The sequence below is a fragment of the Nomascus leucogenys genome, chromosome 14, assembly GCF_006542625.1.
Source record: "Nomascus leucogenys isolate Asia chromosome 14, Asia_NLE_v1, whole genome shotgun sequence".
NCBI classification, from domain to species: Eukaryota; Metazoa; Chordata; class Mammalia; order Primates; family Hylobatidae; genus Nomascus; species Nomascus leucogenys.
This window is the reverse complement of record NC_044394.1, coordinates 40275854-40298699: the sequence shown is the minus strand read 5'-3', so window position 1 is coordinate 40298699 and position 22846 is coordinate 40275854. Positions and strand designations below refer to the sequence as shown.

The following is a 22846-nucleotide window of genomic DNA, read 5'->3' as shown; positions in this document are numbered from 1 at the left end:
ATGAAGATACAAGATGTGAAAAAAAACACTGCTTACTCCTGAGAGATTCCCTTCCACAGAATGTAGTGGCTTGGCTCCATGAATCTGGTCTTATACCTAATCATTTCACTCTGGCATGGGAATTATTATATATCCTTCTTTAAAAGGAAAACAACTTCCCTATCCATGCCACTTTCAAAAGCTGGAAATTCTGGGGATGGAGACTCAAAGTTTGCAGGTTGTAGGGTGATTCCCCCATCCTGGTTGCCCCCAGAACCCTCACTTGCATTTGGACAGAGCATGGTTGGAGTTCCTTTGACTCATCCTTTCCCCCCACCTACAGGGAAGAAAGGGTGATGGTGTGAACCCAAGCCTGAGATACATGGCAGTGCCAGATAGCCCCGATGCACCCTATTCCCACTTTCTCCACTCTGCCTGCTCCTCGAAACTTCCTGATAGCAAAAGAATAGCCCCCACCCATCGTGGCTCAATTCTGCGCCTCTGGGAGCAGGGCAGGGCTGTGGATTTCTTCTTCCTCCTGAAAGTAGGTTGGCTTTCCCTGTGCACTAGGGCCCTGCTGGGCCTTCAGCGGACATGAGGCTACCATATGGCTGATGCTCTGGCAGAAGTGGCACTTCTTGGGCTGGGGTGGCAGCTTGCATTCCTTGGCATGATGGTCTAGACCTCCACAGTTGTAGCACCTGTCTCCTTTTGATCTGTGCTTCTGCATGTTCTTCCCTTTTGGCCGCCTCTCACTCTCAATACAGAATACTCCACCAGGTCCGGTGACACGGATGGATTCCAGACCCTTGGCTGACTTCTTAAACGTGAACTCCACTGCCTCACCCTCCTTCAAGCTCCAGAACCCCTCCATGTGCAGCTTACTCTGGTGCACAAAGACGTCCACTGGGGGGTCGAGCGCGACCCCGGCGCGGGCGATCATGGACAGGAAGCCGAACCCCATTCGCACGTTGAACCACTTACAGATGCCCACACTGTGCAGCAGCTGAGGCTCTTCCGCTGCCCGGGCCGCGTCCTCCAGCGCCTCCTCGGGCGCCTCTTCTGCCGCCTTGGCACAGCCACCTGCAAACTGCTGGTTGGACACGGAGCCCATGGTCGTCGGCTGAGCCCGTGGCCCCGGGCCCCTGGTCGGGCAGCTGCTGGCCCCGGAGAAGTCCGAAGGCAAAGGGGAAGTTCGGAGAAGAAGCTGCTACATCTTCCCCCGCACAATAGCGGTGGGAGGGCCCACCGGCTAGAAGCCATTTTAACTGGGGTGAGATGATATCTCATTGTAGTTTTGACTTGCATTTATCTGATGATCAGTAATGTTAAACATCTTGTCATATGCCTGTTTGACATTTGTATGTCTTCTTTTAAGACATGTCTATTCAGATCTTTTGCCCATTTTCAAGTCAGATTATTGGTTTTTTTCCTATAGAGTTGTTTGAGCTCCTTTGCAAATATTTTCTCCCATGCTGTGGGTTGTCTCTTCATTTTTTGTGATTGTTTCCTTGGTTGTGCAGAAGCTTTTTGACATGACAAGATCCCATTTGTTTATTTTTGCTTTGGTTGCCTGTGCTTGTGGGGTAATTACTCAAGAAATCTTTGCCCACTCCAATGTCCTGGAGAGTTTCTCCAGTGTTTTCTTTTAGTAGTTTCCTAGTTTGAGGTCTTAGATTTAAGTTTTTCCTACATTTTTATTTGATTTTTATGTATGACAAGGGATAGGGCTCTAATTTCATTGTTTTGCATGTGGATATCCAGCTTTCCCAGCATCATTTATTGAGGAGACTATCCTTTCCCCAGTGTATGTATTCTTGTGATCTTTGTCAAAAATAAGTTCACTGTAAATATGTGAATTGACTTCTGGGTTCTCTGTCCTACTCCACTGGTGCATGTGTCTGTTTTTATGCCAGTACCATGCTGTTTTGGTTACTGTAGCTCTGTACTATAGTTTGAAGTCAGGCAATGTGATTCCTCCGGTTTTATTCCTTTTGCTCAGGATAGCTTTGGCTATTCTCAGTCTTTTTTTTTGGTTCCATATAAATGTTAGTATTATTTTTTTCTATTTTTGTGAAGAATGTTGTTGGTATTTTTATAGTAATTGCATTGACTCTGTAGATTGCTTTGGGTAGTATGGACATTTCAACAATTTTGATTCTTCCAATCCATGATGGAATATCTTTTCATTTTTTTGTGTCTTCTTCAAAGTCTTGCATTAGTGTTTTATAGTTTTTGTTGTACTGATCTTTCACTCTTTTATTTAAGTTAATTTCTAGGTGTTTTATTTTATTTGTATCTATTGTTAATGGAATTACTTTGTTGATTTCTTTTTCAGGTTGTTTGCAGTTGGCATATAGAAATGCTATTAATTTTTGTATGTTGATCTTGTGTTCTGCAACTTTACTGTCAGTTCTTATAGTTTGTCAGTTCTTATGGTTTTTTGTTGTAGTCTTTTTTTTAAGATATAAGATTATATAATCTGCAGACAAGCATAATTTGACTTCTTCCTTTCCAATTTGCATGCCCTTTATTTCTTTCTCTTGTCTGATTGCTCTAACTAGGACTTTCAGTACTACGTTGAATAACAGTAATGAAAGTGGGCATCTTGTCATATTCCAGATCTTATAGGAAAGGCTTTCAGTTTTTCCTTATTCAATATAGATATGAGCTGTGGGTCTGTTGTATATGACTTTTGATGTACTGAAGTATGTTTCTTCTTTCCCAAAATTTTCAAGGTTTTTATCATGAAGGGATGCTGAATTTTATTAAATGCTTTTTCAGCATCAATTGAAATGATCATACGGTTTTTGCCCTTCATTGTGTTGTTATGATGTATCACATGGATTGATTTGCCTATATTGAACCATCCTTACATCCCTGGGATAAATCCTACTTGGTCATGATGAATGATTTTTTTTTATGTGTTGTTGAATTCAGTATACTAGTATTTTGTTGAAGATTTTTGCATCAATGTTCATCAGTCATATTGGCCTGTAGTTTTCTTTTTTTGATGTGTCTTTGTCTGGTTTTGGTGTCAGGGTAATACTAGCCTTGAGAATGAGTTAGGAAATATTCCTTCCTCCTCTGTTTTTTGGAATAGTTTGAGTAGGATTGGTATTAGTTCTTTTTTAAATGTTTGGTAAAATTCAGCAGTGAAGCCATTGGGTCCTAGGCTTTTCTTTGTTGGGAGAATTTTTATTACAGCTTCAATCTCATTACTTGTTTTTGTTCTGGTCAGGTTTTAGATTTCTTGCTTATTCACTCTTGGTAGGTTGTGTGTGTCTAGGAATTTATCCATTTCTTTTCAGTTTTCAAATTTATTAGCATATAGTTGCTCGTAGTAGCATCTAATGATTTTTTGATTTCTGCCACATCAGTTGTAATGTCTCTTTTTCATCTCTGATTTTATTTATTTGAATCTTCTCTCTTTTTTTCCTACTTCATCTGGTTGAAGGCTTGTTGATTTTATCTCTTTAAGAAACTTTTTGTTTTGTTGATTTTTTGTGTTTTTTAAATTTTCATTTCATTTATTTCTGCGCTGATCTTTATTATTTCTATTCTACTAATTTTGGGTTTGGTTTGCTCTAGCTTTTCTAATTCTTTAAGATGTATCATTAGGTTGTTTATTTGAAGTTTTTCTACCTTTTTCATATTGATACTTCTTGCTATAAACTTTCCTCTTACTACTGCTTTTACTGTATCCCATAGATTTTGGTATGTTGTATTTTCATTTTTATTTGTTTCAAGAAAATTTTCCTTCTTTATTTCCTTCTTTATTTCTTTATTGACCCATGGGTCATTCAGGAGCATATTTAATTTCCATGTCTTTGTATAGTTTTCAAAATTCTTCCTGTTACTGATTTCTAGTTTTATTACCTCGTGGTCAGAGGTAATAAAACTTGATGCAACTTAAATTCAAAAAAGTTTTTAAAGACTTATTTTGTGGCCTAACATACAGTCTGTCCTTGTGGATAATCCATATGTGGATGAGAAGAATGTTTACATCCTTTGGATGAAATGTTCTGTAAATATTTATTAGGTTCATTTTTTTGAGATGGGGTCTGGCTCTGTTACCCAGGCTGGAGTGCAGTGGTGTGATCTTGGCTACTGCAACTTCTAACTCCTGGATTCAAACCATCCTCCCACCTCAGCCTCCCAAGTAGCTGGGACTACAGGTGCATGCTACAATGCCCAGCTAGTTTTTGGAATTTTTGTAAAGATGGGGTTTTGCAATGTTACCCAAGCTGGTCTTGAACTGCTGAGCTCAAGCAATCCACCGACCGTGGCCTCCCAAAGTGCTGGGATTACAGGCATGAGCCACTGTGCCTGGCCCAGGTGTGTTTTCATTTAGCTACTCTATGTCTTTTGATTGGAGAGTTTAGTTCATTTAAATTGAATGTTATTATTGATAAGTAAGGACTTACTCCTGCCATTTTATTAGTTGTTTTCTGGTTGTTTTGTGGTCTTCTCTTCCTTTTTCCTTCCTTCCTGTCTTCCTTTTAGTGAAAGCCATTTACTCATGTGGTATGTTTTAATTTTTTGGTTTTTATTTTTTGTGCATTTGTTGTAGGTTTTTTGGTTTGAGGTTACCATGAAGTGTGCATGTAATTTAATGCATTATATTAAACTGCTGATCATTTAATACTGATTGCATAAACAAGCAAAGAGAAAACTAATAAAAACTCTACACTTCAGCTTCATCCCCCCACTTTTTAACTTTTTGTTGTGTCTATCTTATTACACTGTGTCTTGAAAAATTATTACAGTTATTATTTTTGAGTGGTTCATCTTTTAGTCTTTCTACTTCAGATATGAGTAGTTTACACACCACAGTTACAGTGTTATAATAGTAATATACTTACCATACTAAGTATAATACTATTACCAGTGAGTTTTATACCTTCAGATGATTCATTATTGCACATTAATATCCTTTCCTTTCAGATCAAAGAAATTCCTGTAGCATTTCTTGTAGGATAGGTCTGGTATTGATCAAATCCCTCAAGGTTTTTTTGCTGGATATACTACTCCAGGATAAAAGCATTTCTTCCTCAGCACTTTAAATATGTCATGCCCCTCTCTTTTGGCCTGTAACATTTCCACTGAGAAGTCTGCTGCCAGAAATGCCTACCAGTACCCAAGGCCTGGAATTCATGACCCCAGGAGCCTGCTTGGTGCTCTTCCCTACTATGGCCAAATTGGTATCCAAAGTTGAAAGACAACGTTCCCTTTTGTCTTCCCTTTCCCTTCCTCAAGCTGAGGGGATTTCTTCCCATAGACACCACATCTGGGAATGTGCTGGATCATTCTTGAAGCTAGCATGACACTAAGTCTTACCCCAGGCCCATGCAAGTACTGCCTGGCTGTCACTGCTGAGTATTCAGAGACCAAGGGCTCTTTAGTCAGCAGATGATGAATTCTGCCAGGAGTGGGTCCTTTCTTTCAAGGTAGGGGGTTCCCCTCTGATCCAGTGTGTGTTTAGAAATGTTGTTTGGGAGCCAGGCCCTGGACTGGAGGCCTTGGGACTCTGCCTGGTGCCATAGTCTACTGTGGCTGAGCTGGTATCCAAGTTGCAAGACAAAATTCTTTTTACTCATCCCTCTCCTCTCCTCAGGCAGAGTGAAGGAGTCTCAGAGCTGCAAACTGTGTTGCCTGGGGGTGACACCAGCACTCTTGGCCACCCTGGCTGGTGTCTCACTATGTCACATGCACCCCCAAGCCCACTGGCTTTGAGCCCAGCACAGCATCAGAGATTGCCTAGGACTTGCAGTCCTTGTGACCTAGACTGCCTTTGAAGTTTATTTAGGACTCCAGTGCACTTTAGCCCATGGTGGTAGTGGAGTTTGCTAGAACTAAGGTTCTGACCTCTGGGATGAATGATTTGCCTCTGGCTAGGGTTGGTCTAAATGTTCCTCTCTGGGTGCAGGCTGAATTCTGCCTGCTGTTTCTTTCTGCTGTGACAGGGCAGCACTGAGTTTCAATGCAAAATCCCACAATCACTGTGCTCTCCCTTCCCCAAATACACAGATTCTCTCTTCATGCCATGTAGCCACTGCTGGGAGATAGGAGAAGGGTGATGCAGGTGATTTAAGACTGCCTCTCCTAACTTTTTTGGCATCTCATTCCTTAATATGCTAAAACCAGGTACTGTGATCACTCACCTGATTTTTCCTTCTTATGAAGGTGCTTTTTTATGTGAATAGTTGTTCAATTTGGTGTTCATGCTGTGGGGAAAATTGCTAAAGGCTTCTATTTGAACATTTTGCTCTGCCTCTTTGATTGCAGTTGACTTTTATATGTTGGTTTGGCATCTGGTAACTTTGCCAAACTCTTATTAGTTCTATTATTTACTTGTTTATTTATTCATTCATAGAGTTCTATGTAGATAGGTATCTGCAAATTATGAGGTGTTCTAGTTTTTACTTTCTAATCTTGTTCCCTCTTCTTTCTATCCTCCTCCTTTTTCCTTTTCTTCTCTTTTTTTAAAAAAATGCTGTTTAGAATTCCACTACAGTGTTGAATAGGAGCGGGTTCATAGTGGGTGGTACTCATTGTATCATTCCCAATCTTAAAAGGAATGCTTTCAGTTTTTCATGGTTTTTTTTTGTTTTGTTTTGAGATGGAATTTCACTCTTATTCACTCAGTGCAATGGCACTATCTCGGCCCACTGCAACCTTCACCTCCTGGGTTCAAGCAGTTCTCCTGCCTCAGTCTCCCAAGTAGCTGGGATTACAGGCGTGTGCCACCATGCCTGGCTAATTTTTTGTATTTTTAGGAGAAACATGGTTTCACCATGTTAGCCAGTCTGGTCTCGAACTCCTGACCTCAGGTGATCCACCCAGCTCAGCCTCCCGAAGTGCTGGGATTACAGGCGTGAGCCACCGCACCCGGCTAGTTTTTCATACTTGTAGTTTTTTCTTACTTACAGTTCTTTTGGTAGATTCCATTTATCAAATTAAGAATGTCTCTATTTTGTCAGGATATTTTTAAAAATCATGAATGGTTATGGAATTTTTGAATTCTTCTTCTTTTTTTTTTTTTTTTTGAGATGGAGTCTCACTCTGTCACCCAGCCTGGAGTGCAGTGGGTGATCTCAGCTCACTGCAAGCTCTGCCTCCCAGGTTCATGCCATTCTCCTGCCTCAGCCTCCCGAGTAGCTGGGACTACAGGCACCTGCCACCATACCCGGCTAATTTTTTTGTATTTCTGGTAGAGACGGGGTTTCACCATGTTAGCCAGGATGGTCTTGATCTCCTGACCTTGTGATCTGCCCACCTCGGCCTCCCAAAGTGCTGGGATTACAGGCATGAGCCAACACGCTTGGCCTGAATTTTTCTTTATCTTTTGAGAGGATTATATGGTTTCTTCCTTTAATCTATTAATGTTATAAACTCCACAATATATTATTTTCATTATATTATGTTTTTGTTTGTTTTCCTTTAAATAGTTATACATTGATTAAATGGATTGAAAATATAAGCTTAAAAGCCTTATCTATTTATGCAACCATTTACCATTTATGGCATATTTATTACTTTATGTAGAGTTTCCATCGGGTGTTATTTTCAGGTGTTTACAGTTCTTTTCCTTACAGCTTGTCATAAACGTCTCTCAAAGTACCTGGGCACATGGTAGATGTTTAGTAAATAATTGTTGAAAGAATATGATATAACCCCAGGTGTGACACAAGAAATTATTCCTTTGAAGGATCTCTGATATTGTCTTCTAGTTACTTATGTACTCTCAGATTTTTTGTCTTCTCAAAACTACCATGCTTTTATCTATATAAGGTGGAAAAATAACTGTTGAGATGGTGAAACTTTTCTCAGCTTGATATTTTCTAATCTACACAAAATAATTTTCACATTTTTCTTAAAAAATAACCATCTCTTCTTTCTAAAATACATTTATAGCTTCTATCTAATAGCTTGTATTATTTTAAATTCCATGGTGATTTCATTTAGCTAGTCCCAAATAACCACTAAGTTTTTTGCAGTCTTTTCACAAAAACTCAGCATGATTGTTTTTTTTCTCAGAATTAACATTATTTAAAAAGCATTTTTTTTCCAGCATGTATTTAAACTATACAGTAATCAGAAACTGCCATTTAACTGGACTAATCAATAGTATTTGGTTTCCCAAAATCAAAATATAAGATAATTATCTATTTGGTTTGTGCTATCTTATTAAAGAAACCGTTTTTTTTTTTTTTACAATTTTTATGATGAAAATATTCAAGTAGAAAAAGAATAGTACAACAGTAACTTATTACTGCTGCCTTTTAAATTTTGTGATTCTGCCTTATTGGAACTATTTGAAAGTAAATTACAAATGTTACAATACTTAATCAGGAAACATCAGTCTCTTGACTGAAGGTTCCTTGATTATTTTTTTTCCCTCTTGATTATCTTTTAACTAAGGTGAAATGTTCATGCTCTAGTAAAGTCTACTGAATGGACCTTGTGATACAATATTTTCTGAATTCTTGCACGTTTCAAATGGTTTCTTATGGTCTTAATTCTTGGAGGAAATCTAGATTATATATAAAATATTTGATTTGCATTTTCTTTACCTGAGTTCCTTAAATATAATGTTTTATATGATGTATGTTACGGTTGAGAAATGTGATACATACTTTTCATTTTTCATAAATATATAAATAAAGTTATCAATGTCTTTTTGACTGAGGGTCCAGAGAACTTTTAAAAAATATTCATAAAGCTTAATATTTGGACTTTTATATTATACTCCGAAAGATATTCAATATATCACATTGGATTTTATTCAATATATTGTACAGTCCATCTCTCAGTATCAAGAGTTGATTGGTTCCAGAACATCCTCCTTCCTTCCCACAGATACCAAAATCAGCAAATGCTGTTGTTTGTTACATAAAGTAGTGCAGTATTTGTACATAACCTATGAATCATTAAATAATCTCTATATTGCCTATAGTACCTAATATAATATACATGATATGGAAATAGTTGTTATACTGTACTGTTTTCTTGTTTTCTAATTATTACTTTGAATATTTTCAATTTGGTTGGTTGAATATGTAGATGTAGAAACCATGAATATGGTGGGCCAACTGTTTATGTTTCAGACGATGGTCTTAGGTCAGTTTTCCAAGGTAAACAGTGAGAATATTTAATATGATTCAGGTATTATTTTATTTAAGAATATTTTCTTAATAATTTAAAATATTTAGTTGCATTTATTTTATTTTCTTCAGGGAATCCAATTATACATTTATTGTATTCTTGTTTCTCATTTTTAAATATGTTTTTATTTCAGTTTTATTTCCTGGTTTTTGGCTTCAGGTCCTATCTTTATCTCTTGCTGTTACTATATTATCTTTTCTCTCTTATACAACTCATTTTTTTCTTTTTCTTTTTTTGAGACGGGAATCTCACTCTGTTACCCCGGCTGGAGTGCAGTGGCATGATCTCGGCCCACTGCAAGGTCCATCTCCAGGGTTCACGCCATTCTCCTGCCTCAGCCTCCCGAGTAGCTGGGACTACAGGCTCCCACCACCACGTCCATCTAATTTTTTTGTATTTTTAGTAGAGATGGGGTTTCACTGTGTTAGCCAGGATGGTCTCGATCTCCTGACCTTGTGATCCACCCGCCTCGGCCTCCCAAAGTGCTGGGATTACAGGCATGAGCCACCACGCCCAGCCTGTCTCTTGTGCAACTCTTAATTTAGTCTTCATTTCTTGGATGATTTTTGTTACTCTTCCATGTTTTTTTTTTCCTGAATCTAGTCACCTCCTATTTAACGTCTTTGTATTTTTGTCTTTATTTTGATTTGTAGTATTTTTATGCCTGAAGTTACTTAAAAGTTATATTTGAATAACTGTTGTCCTAGTGGTGGTGGAACAAAAATATTATGAAGTATTGACATGTAGGAGAGCGTCCTATTTTAAGTGGGTTGCACAAAAACCCTTAAGTATGAGAGTGGGGAGACATGGGAATCAAAAGGAAGCCTGTATTACTGTTTCCTGTATTTTAAAAAAGTGGTTCCTTCTGCTGGCAGGTTTTGATTTTGATTTTCTATTTTATATAGTAAGTTTTTGTGGATATTGGATTCTTTTCTTCTGTTCATGATTATCTATTAGATTTTTCTGAACAAATAATAGCCAGTGATTGTGTAGGAAGTGGTAGTGGGTGGCTTACTTTATTTCTTAGTTCTGGACAGCCCTCCTCCTCTGCTACACTGAAGTTTAATTTCTTTAACAAATGGTGCCTTTTGTGGTTGTCAGCCTGGCTTGTCTTCTTTTTTCTTTTTTGAGATGGAGTTTCGCTCTTGTCACCCAGGCTGGAGTGCAGTGGCATGATCTCAGCTCACTGCAACCTCCGCCTCTTGGGTCCAAGAGATTCTCTTGCCTCAGCCTCCTGAATAGCTGGGATTATAGTCACCCACCACTACGCCCAGCTAATTTTTGTATTTTTAGTAGAGACGGGGTTTCACCATGTTGGCCAGGCTGGTCTTGAACTCCTGACCTCAGATGATCTGCCTGCCTTGGCCTCCCAAAATGCTGGGATTACAGGCGAGAGCCACGGCTCCTGGCCATGGCTTGTCTTCTTTTGATTCTTTGATTCTGTCTTGTTTCTGCAGGGCCCTTATCTTCAGCTGCTTTTTTATTTCCCTTTATCATGAACAACCTTCCTTCAAAGGTGCTTCTGTCTACCTCAGAAGTGATTCCTTCCCAGAACTGCCTTTCTGGTTCTTCATAGTTTCCAAGCCCCTTCTTTTGTGCCCATCTCTGGCACTCTGAGCCATTAAGTTTTTTTGTGTGGCCCACTTAAGGCAGGCCACTCTTCTTTGACAGGTCAGTATTTGATGATATTTGGTTCCACCACTACTAGGACTTTGAGGTACTTCCTTTTTTCCCCATGCTACCACTCTGGTTTAGCTCAGGATCTAATTTTGCTGATTTGGTATCTTTATTTGGCCACCTACATGTTGATCCAGGGATTTGTATTCCCTTTCTCCTTTTTATGATGTAGTCATGGATGATGGGCATTTTTATTTGGTCTCTTTATCAATCTGTATGGGTCTTTGGAGGATGGGGAGAGACATTTAAATTCATACAGTTGCCATTACTTTATAGGATCTGGCATCCACATGAAAGAAAATTATTTTGTGTATTTCCTTTAATCTAGATGCTAAAATAATTACACTTTATATCCTGTCTATTGCTATACTCTTTTTAAAGTTTTACTTGATTGGATTCTATTATAAATGTTATGACTTCTACATTTTTTGATTAATTGATTCTTCATTCACCCTTATCTTTATTGTCAAATTGGGTGTGGATTGTTCATTTTCAAGAATTATTAACCATAATAAATCATTTGGGGAACTTTTTGAAAACACAATGGGATTTTGGAGAAGTAGAATCCAATAATTTATATTTGAAATGTTTATCACTTGATCCTCATCGTACACTCCAGGATGTTAAAAGAAAAACCTTAAAGAAATTAAATTGAACAGAGTTTAGTAGGCAAAGAATGATTCATGGATCAGGCAGCCCCTGAATCATAATAGGTTCAGAGAGGCTACAGCACTACTGGATGATTGAAGATTTATGGACAGAAGAAGGATAGTGACCTACACAAAATGGAAGCGAGGTACAGAAACAGCGGGATTGGTTACAGCTCTGCATTTGCGTTATTTGAATCTGGTTTGAACGATTGATTGCCTTTAATTGGCCAAAACTCAGTGAGTGGCACAAGAGTAAGCTGTAGTCTGTTTACACATCCAGTTAGGTTATAGTTCACCATGAATGGAGAAACCTTTAGGCTGAATTAAAAATATGTGAGGAGGCAGCTTTATGTTAATCTTAATTTAACAAGTGTAAGAACCACTGCCCTAGGTTGAAGTGATAGTTTGTGTTCTTGTACTTTGTGAGATTATCCATGTAGTAATTTGTGGGTTTGTGATATGAGGAAATTAGACTTTCATGGTAATGATTTTTGATTATCACTTCATTTGTGAGCAAAATAGAGATAACTATCAATGTGTCTACTTTATCATATAGTATATTCATGCAATAAATACTTTATTGAATGGCTAGTATACATTAGATATTGTGCTAGGTCCCAGAGATACAAAACTGAGAAGATGTCATCCCAGTACTCTTCTGTTCAAAGAGATATGTGGAGACATACTGATAAACACTCAAAGTATTACATAAGGGCTATGAGAGAGTAGACATAGGATACTTTAGGAGCTGATAAGAAGGTGGAATCAGGTACAGGTTACTCCTTTCTTTCCTCTTGTTTCTTCCTTCTTTCTGAAGAAATATTCATTGGGCACTGAGTTGGGTGCTAGGGATAGAGTGGTGAACAGGGCAGTCATGGTCTCTGCTTTCAGAGTCCATACGGTTTTGAAACAGGGAGATGCCAGATTGTAAAAGGGAACCAGCATCCAGGGTACTACTGGAGTAGTAGAAACTAAGTTTCCTGGGGGAGATGAGTTTTAAACTGTGAGTCCTGAGTAAGTTAACCATGTGTAGAAGTTGGGGGAATGATCTTACAGGTTACAAAGACTCAGACATGGGAGACAGTATGGTGCTTTTAAGTTAAAACAAATTGTCTGGTGTCCTTGGAATGTGGGGTATGGTGGAGATAGATGAATCGGAAAGGGAGATTTAGGGGGAGTCCCAAAGGAATTTTGTGTTCTCTTTGCTATTAGAAAGGTATGTTTAAGGATTCATATACCAAATACATCTGGGAGTGCAGTGATTAAATTGAGACTCTAAGAACAAACAGGTGTGTGCTTACAGGGTTTGGAGGGCTGGGCAGAGAAATTCAGAGGTGGACAGGCATGACAACATCTGCCATGTTCTGGTAATATAAGTCATTGTGGATACTGGGAGCATAAAATGTGAGGTGAAGAGTAATGGAAGATGAGAGTGGGCAGTTACGCAGTGAGAGGATCATGAAGGTTCATTTTGGCATGCAAGGGAGTTTATGTTTTATATTTTATTTGTAGGGAGCCACTAAAAATGTATCATACAATACTCATTCTAAAAATGAATTAAATATTAAGAAATCTAGAAAATGTTTCATATGGCAGCTTAATTCTATATTTTATCAAATAATAATTAAAACTCCAAAATTAATAAATCCTTATTTTGTTTTATTTTTAAATTTTCAGACAGAAAATCCTCGATACCTGAGGCCAAAGCCTGTGCCAGTTTCTCTGATACGTGAGAAATCCACTGGACTTTTTCTAGGGGCAGGTATTTTAAAATAAAATAACCACTAAGTTATTTATAGAAAATAAAGCAGATCTACATTAGGAAACATAATAGTTTTTGAATTTTATCACTTGAAGGTGATTTTTTTCCTGCAATGTTAGTACTATTTTGGTACGGGCCTCAGGCAGTTTAGAAGTTTTCTTTGGGGTTAAGGATAAACCAGATCTGAAAACGTGTTAAATAACTCCTGTTCATTTGGCAGATGACAACACAATTCAGTCCGAGAAAATCGAGCAGTTTCCGTGATGATTGTTTGCTCTGTCGAATACATGAGAAAGAGGTAGGAATGAGATATTGCTGATAAACCCATTGATAATACAGTTTTAATATTTTATGTAATCTAGATTTTCAGGTTTTAGTTAAAATAATGGTATATTTTAGGAAGAGGTTGCATTTGAAACAAATATAAAATGTGATGCTTGGTAGGCAGGGTTTGTCTTTCTGTTTTGTTTTTTGTTTTTGTTTTTCCAGAGATAAGAGTCTCTCTCTTTTGCCTGGCTGGAGTGCAGTGGTGCAATCAGAGCTCACTGGGATCGAGCAGTCCTCCCACCTCAGCCTCCTGAGTAGCCAGGACTACAGCTGTGCCACCACGTCCAGCTAATTAAAAAATTTTTTTTTGGTAGAGATGGGATCTTACTGTTTTTCCCATGCTGGTCTTGAGCTGTTGGCCTCAAGTGATCCTCCTCCTGCCTTGACTTCTCAAAGCATCAGGATTACAGGCATGAGCTATCACACCTGGACAAAATTGTATATGTGTATTGTGTACAACATGATGTTTTGAAATATGTACATTGTCAAATGGCTAAATTGAGCTTGATATATGAATCACCTCACGGACTTATCATTTTTTTTTGTAATGAGAATACTTAAAATGTACTCTCATAGTGATTTTTGAAATACAATCCATTGTTATTAACTAAAGTCACTATGCTGTACAATATATCTCTAGAACTTATTTCTCTCATCTAACTTAAATTTTGTATCCTTTGACCAGTATCTCCCAATGCCACTCCTTGTCACCTGGCCTCATAATCACGATTTCTCTACTTTTGTGAGTTCACCTTTTTTAGAATCTACATATAAGTGAGATCATGTGGTATTTGCCTTTCTGTGCCTGGCTTATTTCACTTAACATCGTGTTCTGTAAGTTCATCCATGTTGTATTAAATGACAAGATTTCCTTCTTTTTAAAAATGGAATAACATTTCATTGTGTGTGTGTGTGTGTGTGTGTGTATCACATTTTCTTCATTTATTTGTTGATGGACACTTTATATTGATTCTATATCTTGGCTATTGCTTCAGTGAACATGGGGGTGCAGATAGCTCTTCAATATACCAATTTCATTTCCTTTGGATTTATACCTAATAGTGAGATTGCTGGATCATATAGTAGTTCTATTTTTAATTTTTCAAGGAACCTTTGTACTGTTTTTCTATAATGGCTGCACTAATTTATGTTACTGCCAACACCAGGCAAGGGTTCTCTTTTCTCCACATCACCTCCAATACTGATCTTTTTTCTTTTTGTTGATAGCCGTTCTAATAGGTGTGATGTGGTATCTCAATATTGTTTTAATCAGCATTTCTCTGATGATTAGGAATGTTGGGCAGTTTTTCATATATCTGGTGGCTATTTGCATGTCTTCTTTTGAGAAATGTCTGTTCAGATCCTTTGCCCATTTTAAAATCAGGTTATTAGTGTTCTTACCATTGAGTTGTTTGAGTTCTGTATATATTTTGGATGTTAACCCCTTATTAGATATATGGCTTGCAAATATTTTTCTCATTGTGTAGGCTGTTTTTTTACTCTGTTGATTGTTTCCTTTGCTATGCAGAAGCTTTTTAGTTTGATATAATCTCATTTGTCTATTTTTTCTTTTGTTGACTATGCTTTTTGGTTCATATCCAAAACATCATTGCCCAGAGCAATGTCATGGAGCTTTTCTCCTATTTCTCTTATAGTAGTTTTAAAATGTCAGGTCTTACATTTAAGTCTCTGTTTTGAATTGATTTTTGTATATGGTGTGAGAGAGGGGTCTAATTTCATTCTTCTGCATGTTGGATATCCAGTTTTCCAAGCATCATTTATTGAAGAAACTGTCTTTCCCCATTGTGTGTTCTTGGCATCTCTGTCAAAAATCAGTTGACCCGGCCAAGCATGGTGGCTCACGCCTGTAATCGAGCACTTTGGGAGGCTGAGGTGGGCAGATCACTTGAGGTTAGGAGTTTGAGACCAGCCTGGCCAACATGGTGAAACCCCATCCCTACTAAAAATACAAAAATTAGCCGGGTGTGGTAGGGCATGCCTGTAATCCCAGCTACTCAGGAGGCTGAGGCAGGAGAATCGCTTGAACCTGGGAGGCAGAGGTTGCAGTGAGCCAACATTGTGTCACCGAACTCCTGCCTGGGTGACAGAGCAAGACTCCATCTCAAAATAAATAAATAAATAAATAAATATAAAAATCAGTTGACACTAAATGTATGGGTTTATTTCTGGGTTCTCTATTCTGTTTCATTAGGTCTGTGTGTCTGGTTTATGCCAGTTACTATGCTCTTTTGATTACTATAGCTTTATAGTGTATTTTGAAGTCAGGTGGTGTGATGCCTTTGTTCATTTTGCTCAAAATTGCCTTGGGTATTCAGAGTCTTTTTCGTTTCATATAATTTTAGGGTTTTCTTTATATCTGTGAAAAATGCCATTGGAATTTTGATAGGGATTGCATTAAATATATAGATTGCTTTGGATAGCATGGACATTTTAACCATTATTAGTTCTTCCAGTTCTTGAACATGAGATATCTTTCCATTTATTTGTATCTTCTTTAATTTCTTTTATCAGTGTTTTACGGTTTTCATTATACTGGTCTTTAATCTCCTTGATCAAATTTATTTCTAAGTGGTTTTTTTTTTGGTACCTAGTAAGAGAGGGATTGTTTTCTTGATTTTGTGTAGTTCGTTGTCAGTGTATAAAATGGCTACTGATTTTTGTATGTTGATTTTGTATTCTGCAACTTTAGTGAATTCATTTATTAGTTCCAGCATTTTGGTGGAGTCTTTAAAAAAATTTTTTTTTTACATATAAGATCATGTCATCTGTAAATAGAGACCATTTCACTCATTCCTTTCCAATTTGGATGCAATTTATTTATTTATTTATTTAGGAGACAGTCGCTCTGTCACTTAGGCTGGAGTACAGTGGTGCAATCTCAGCTCACTGCAGCCTGCGTCTCATGGGTTCAAGCAATTCTCGTGCTTGAGCCTCCCCAGTAGCTGGCATTACAGGCATTTGCCACTGTGGCCACTATATATATATATATAACATTTTATTTTTTTGGTAGAGACAAGGTTTCACCGTTCACTATATATATAATATATATATGTTATATATATATATAATATATATATATATGTTATATATATATAATATATATATGTTATATATATATAATATATATATGTTATATATATAATATATATGTTATATATATGTTATATATATGTGTTATATATATATATATATATATAACATATATATATAAAACATTTTTTTTTTTGGTAGAGACAAGGTTTCACCATGTTGTCCAGGCTTGTCTTGAACTCCTGACCTCAAGTAATCTGCCTGCCTCAGCCCCCCAAAGTGCTGGGATTGATTACAGGCATGAGCCACGGTGCCTGGCCACCCTTTTATTTATTTCCCTTGTGTAATACTCTGGCTAGGACCACCAGTACTAAGTTGAAAAGAAGTAGTGAGAATGGACATCTTTGTCTCATTTCTGATCCTAGAGGAAAAGCTTTCAGTTTTTCACGGTTGAATATATTGTTATCAATGGGTTTTTCATGTATGGCCTTTATTGTATTGAGGTACATTTCTTCTATACCTAATTTGTTGTTTTTATTATGAAAATACGTTGAATTTTGTAAATGCTTTTTCCACATCTATTGAGATGATTATATGGTTTTTATCCTTCATTCTATTAATTGGTGTACAACATGTATAGATTTGCTTATGTTAAAGTATCTTTATATTCTTGGGATGAATTCCACTTGATCATGGTGAATGCTCTTCTGAGTGTGCTGTTGAATTCAGTTTGCTAATATTTTGCTGAGGACTTTTGCATCTATCTTCTTCCTTAATATTGGCCTATAATTTCCCTTTCTTGTTGTGTTCTTGTGTAGTTTTGGTGTCGGAGTAAAGTTGGCCTCATAATATGAGTTTGGAAGTGTTCTGTCTTTTTTGGAAGAGTTTGAGGAGGATTGGTATTAGGTCTTTAAATATTTGGCAGAATTCAACAGTGAAGCCATCAGGTCCTGAGCATATGTTGTGTGTGTGTGTGTGTGTGTCTGTGTGTGTGTGTGTGTTTAAATTAATGCTTCAGGGACAGACTCGGTGGCTCATGCCTGTAATCCCAGCACTTTGGGAGGCTGAGGTGGGCAGATAACCCGAGGTCAGGAGTTTGAGATTAGCCTCGCCAACATGGTGAAACCCCATCTCTATGAAAAATACAAAAATTAGTTGGGTGTGGTGGTGTGCACCTGTAATCCCAGCTCCTTGGGAGGCTGAGGCAGGAGAATTGCTTGAACCTGGGAGGTGGGGGTTGCAGTGAGAAGATTGTACCACTGCACTCCAGCCTGGATGATAGAGCAAGACTCCCATCTCAAAAAAAAAAAAAAAAGTAAATACATAAATTAATGCCTCAGTCACCTTACTCATTATCGATTTCTTCAGCTTTTTTATTTCTTCGTGATTCCATCATCATATGTTCTGTGTGTCCAGGAATTTATTCCTTTCTTCTAGGCTAATTTGTTGATGTATAATTACTCATAGTAGTCTTTCATGATCCTTTGTAAATCTGTGGTATCAGTTCTAACATCTTCTCTTTCATTTCTTATTTTATTTATTTGTCTTTTATTTTTTCTTAGTCTAGCTAAAGTTTTGTCAATTTTGTTTATCTTTTCAAATAACTAACTCTTAATTTTACTGACCTTTTCTCTTGTTTTTCTAGTCTATATTTCATTTATTTCTGCTCTGATCTTTATGATTTCCTTCCTTTCATGAACTTTGGACTTAGATTGTTCTGTTAGAAGTTATTTAGGTGTAACATTAACGTGTTTATTTGAGATCTCCTGTTTTGATGTAGGCATTTATTGCTATTCACTTCTTTCTTAGAACTGCTATTGCTGTATCCCATAAGTTTTCGTGTGTTGTGTATTTATTTTCATTTGTCTCTACATCTTTTCAAATTTCTCTTTTAATTTCTTCTTTGACATATTAGCTCTTCAAGAGCATGTTGTTTAATTTCCATGTATTTGTCGATTTTCTGAAATTCCTCTTGTTACTGATTTCTAGTATTAAACATGTGGTCAGAAAAGATACTTGATATGATTTCAGTCTTCTTAAATTTGTGAAGACTTGTGAACTAACATATGATCTATGCTGAAGAATATTTCACATTTGGTTGAGAAGAATGTGTACTCTGTGGCCATTGAATGGTACATTTTGTATATCTCTTTTAGGTTTATTTGCACTAAAGAATAGACCAAATCTGATGTTTCCTTATTAATTTTCTTTCTGGGTAGCCCGTCCTTTGCTGAAATTGTGGTCTTAAAGTCCCCTACTAGTATTGTATTACACTCCTTCTCTCCTTTTATATCTATGAATATTTGCTTTATATATTTAGGTGCTGTTACTTTGGGTGCATATATATTTATAATTGGTATATCCTTTTGATGACTTGAGCCCTTTGTCACTGTATAATGACCTGTATCTCATTTTATAATTTTGATTTTAAGTCAGTGTTATCTGATGTTAGTATTTCTACCCTCGCTCTCTTTCCATTTCTGTTTGCACGAGATATCTTTTCCTCTTCCTTCACTTTCAGTCTATGTAGGTTCTTAAACATGAAATGAATTTCTTATAGGAAGCATATAGTTGAATTTTGTTTTTTTTAATCCATTCAGGTATTCTGTCTTTTGATTGGAGAATTTAATCCTTTATATTCAACATAAGTATTCATAAGTAAAGACTTGCTACTTCTGTTTTGTAATTTGTTTTCTGGTTGTTTTATAGAACATTTGTTCCTTTCCCTCTTGTTACCTTTCTTTGTGATTTGATGAATTTCTGTAGTGGTATGCTTTGAATCCTTTCTTTTTATGTTTCATGCAACTATTGTAGGTTTTTGCTTTGTGATTACTACGAGGCTTACACAAAACATCTTATTTTCATGACAGGCTATTTTAAACTGATAATAACTTCAATTTATCACATATAAAAACTACATTTTACTCTGTTTCATTTTTTGATGTCACAGTTTACATCTTTTTATATTGTATAGAAAGAAATTATTGTGGCTATTATATTTAAATAATATCATATCTTCATACTAAAGATATAAGTCATTTCCACAACATTATATTATTAGACTATTCTATATTTGACTGTTTACTTACTTTTACTGGTTTTATCCTTATATATATATTTTTTGTTATTCATTAGTGTCTTCTTCTTTGAGCATCAATATTTCACTTGAGCATTTTTGTAAGACAAGTCTAGTGGTCATGAACTCCCTAAGGCTTTTTTGTGTCTTGGTACATTTTTAACTTTTCTTTATTTCTGAAAGACTGCTTTGCCACTCACAATATTCTTGGTTGGCAGTTATTGTCTTTGAGCACTTGGAATATATCATCTTACTCTCTTCTGGCCTGTAAGATTTCCTCCATGAAATCCACTGCTAGTCTTATTGGAAGTCTCTTGTATATAATTTGCTTTTCTCTTGATATTTTCAGAATCCTCCATTTGTTCTTTATATTTGACAGTGTGCATATAACATGCCTTGGTATAGTCTTGCTTTAATTAAACCTGATTGGAGACTTTTGATCTTTTTGTACCAGGATATATATATCTTTCCCTCAATTTGGAAAGTTTTTAGCTATTATTTCTTTAAATAAACTTTCTACACCTTTGTCTCTCTTTTTCTTCTTTAGCTCCTATAACTTGAATATTTGTTCTTTTGATCCTGTCCCATACGTCCCGTAAACTTTCTTCATTCCTTTCCAGTCGTTTTCCTTTTTCTTCTCTGACTGCATATTTTCTAATAACCTGTATATTTGAGTTTACTGAATTTTTTGTTTTGCTTGATCAATTCGATTGTGAATGCTGTTATATTTTTTTCATTTGTTATATTTTTCAGCTCCAGAATTTGATTTTTCAAAAAATGTATCTGTTAAATTTCTCATTTTGTACACTACTGTTTTTCTGATTTCAATAAATTATTTCTCTGTATTTTCTTGAAGCTCACTAAGCTTCCTTAAAACAAGTAGTGTGAATTATTTGTCAGGCAGTTTATATATATTCATTTCTTCAGGGTCAGCTATTGGGAGATTATTTTCTTTTGCTGGGGTTATGTCTCCTTGGTTTTTTATGTTGCTTGTGGCTTTATGTTGGTGTCTGCACATTTGAAGAAGTAGGAAATTATTATAGTCTTTGTAAACTGGCTTCATTTGAGAAAGCCAGTCACCATTCAGCCTATCCAGAGATTCTGGGCCTATTGGTGGGCTTTCTCCTACAGTCCTCAGGCAGGGTCAGAAAGTGGGTGGGCCTCGTATCTTGGTCCTCATGTTTGAGCTTGGAGCCTGGATCCACTGGGTAGATGTGTTGCTTTGGTCCATGAGAGTGAGCTTAGAGTTTGGGTCTGCATGGTAAGCCTGAAATCTGTATCCACCAGGGCTAGCCTGAAGCCTAGGTCCGCAAGGGCTGACCTGGTTCTAGGGTGGGTTTAAGCCTGAATCTGCAGAGGCCAGACAGGTTCTGGGATGGGCCTGGTTCTTTGGTCCACTGGGACAGGCCAGGGGCCTGAGTGTGCAGGGGTGGGCCTGGGTCACAATTCTATAGGGATGGACCTGGAATCTTATTTTCTGAGGGCTTGCTTGGCACCACAGTTCATTGGGATGAGCCTGGACCCTGGGTCTGTTAGTCAGGCCTGGAACCTGAGTCTCCTGGTATATGGGACCACAGGGGTTAGTATGGAGATTGGGGCCCCAGTGGCCAACCTGGGATCTGGGCCAGAGGTGTTGACTGGGAGGTTGGGTGGGTCTAAAGCGTGGGGTTGTGTTGGCTGACCTGGGCTCTGAATCCTGCATTATTGCTTGGAGCCTGGGGCCAGATGGGCTGGCCTGACATTGGGTATGTCTGGAGACTATATTCACATGGGCCAGCATGGAGGCCTGAGTCTGTGAGTGCTGGCCTGATGACTAGGATTCTGGAGGCTGGCCTGGTTCCTGGGTAGGCCTGGAAACCTGAAGTTTTCGGGGCCAGCCTCGTGCTGTGAATAGTCTGGAGCCTAAGGTCACTGGGCCCGCCTGGCAATGTGGTGAGTCCAGAGACTGAGTCTGCTGGGCTGGCGTTGGAACCTGGGGCTGTGGGATCTTCAATTGTGCCAAATTAGGCCTAGAGGCTCAGTCTATGGGTACTGGCCTGGAGTCTTAGGTCTTGGGAGCTGACCTGGAGCCTGGGGCTACAGAGACTAGCCAGGAACCTTAGTCTGTAGGGGCTGGTCTGGCTCCTGGGGTAGAGCTGAAGGCTTAGGCTGCTGGGGTCAGTCCCAGCACTAGGGTTAGTTTGGATGCTGTGGCTGCTGGGATCAGCATGGGGTGGGGTGGACCCAGGGACTAAATCTACTGGGCCAGTCTGGAGCCTGGGGCTGTGAGATTTTCCTTGTACAGGGTAGATTTGCAGGGTTGGTCCTGGGGTACTAGCTGGGAGTCTAGGGCTGAGGAGTCCTGCCTGGTCCTATGTTTTACTGGGACTGACCTGGTATTGGGGTCTGAGGTGAAGGCTAGTGCTCACCTTTCTTCCCTCCTCCAAGTGGAGGGTCTCCCCACGCTTTACTGTCTGGAGTTGGGGGAGGGGTGATGTGAGTATTTTAAAACCTGCAGCCTCGGACTTCTGAGTAAAACTGTCCTTTCTACATTCTGGCGTTAGTTGTCTTTTCCTATTTTGTGCTATAATATTTTCACGCTTATTATTTAGCTCTTATGAAGGTAATTTTTGTGCATGTTTATGTTCAAATTGATTTTTTCTGTAGAGGGACGAGGGCTTGAAAGTCCTAGTCTGCCATCTTGCTGACATCAGACTCAGGGTTTTCTTTCTTGTGTAATCCTGGTGTTACAAAAACTGTTGAAATAAAACAAATGACATTTAAAAAGCATATTTGTCCTTTCAGCTCGTTTTGAATTTCTTTTTCTAAAAAATGTCATTCATTAATATAAAAATCATTTTGAGTCATTCCCAACTATTTTCCTTTTAATTTTATTTTTGTATTAATTCTTACTTATTGAGGCTGCTTTACCATAAAATAATTAAACGAATTGAAAGGAAGTCATCACTTAAAAATTTTTATTGATGACAACTTGGGGCAGGAGTCAACATACCAATGCCATCCACATATGTTTCCAAAGAAAAAAGATTTAAAGCTATCATGCATTGCATCAGAAATTCATTTTTAAATGTGTTTGAATTTATTTTTTCCTAAATCCTTATGTTTTTGTTTTTCTTTTGGGCATACTATAAAAATATTTGAGGCATCATTGAGAAG

General features: G+C 37.7%; 1 pseudogene; it reads right to left on the bottom strand.

Annotated features, from left to right (window-relative positions):
- Positions 1-466: 466 nt before the first annotated feature.
- LOC100587243 lies at positions 467-1242 on the bottom strand (annotated as a pseudogene).
- Between the last annotated feature and the right edge of the window lie 21604 nt (positions 1243-22846).